Source organism: Poecilia formosa, unplaced genomic scaffold, assembly GCF_000485575.1.
Source record: "Poecilia formosa unplaced genomic scaffold, Poecilia_formosa-5.1.2 Scaffold36, whole genome shotgun sequence".
In the NCBI taxonomy this organism is placed as follows: Eukaryota; Metazoa; Chordata; class Actinopteri; order Cyprinodontiformes; family Poeciliidae; genus Poecilia; species Poecilia formosa.
In genome coordinates, this window is record NW_006799975.1 from 951,757 (window position 1) to 952,710 (window position 954).

The following is a 954-nucleotide window of genomic DNA, read 5'->3' on the forward strand; positions in this document are numbered from 1 at the left end:
CCACAGTTTGATGCGTTTTTCTGGATCGGGCAATCCATGGACGGCCACTCCGTCACCTCTGGGATTGTCTCGTTCTGAACCAGTCCATTTTATTTATAAAACCGAGACAATAATAATATAAGAAAACATTAAAAGCAGAATAAGACATACTTAAAAATGCAACATAATTATAAAATAGAAAACAAGCTCACACTGTCAAAATCCACTGAAAAGTTTTTTAACAGAGACTTGAAAACAACATGGCCTCTAATTATTTTTAAACAAGTCCACCTGGCAGTATGAGAGACCTCCCCGCAGCATGACGCCAACACCGCCGTGCTTCACTGTGTGTCAAACTGTCTGTGAGCCTCAACAGGAACCAATGAGCTTCTAAATGCTGCTGCATTTCTCTCCATGTTCTCACCGTGTTTCATTCCCAGAATGATTCTGCAGCATGCAGAACTGCTGCTTCTGTTGGTTTTCTGTTTCTCTACTGCTGCTACCTTGTAGAAATGTTTCTGCCTGAAACGGAGACGATCTGGTTAGAGCTGCTGGACATGAAAAGCTCCTTCATTTCCTGATCTGAGTTTCTGTCATCACTCACCTCCCAACGCTCTGAAGGGAATCAAGCACTTCGAGAACAAATTAATGAACTTTTATTAAGACTTTTTTTATAACGTTAAACAGAAAAATATTGAGGCATTCAAAAAGAGACGCTTGAAAAAGAAAAGATCCAAATTTACAACATAAACTAATGTCAGTGGTCACCTTTTCTGTCACATTAGAGAATAATGTGACGGATGCTTTTTTTTTCCAACTGGAAATGAACCGAGTTCCTGTTGCCACGGCGATGACGTGTCGCTTTGGTGCAACAAGACAACATGACACAACAGGAGGAGTTTCTAAAGGTTTTAGAGGACCATGTGTTTTTGTTTAAATTTTTTTCTGTTTTTGTTTAAATTTTTTTCTGTTTTT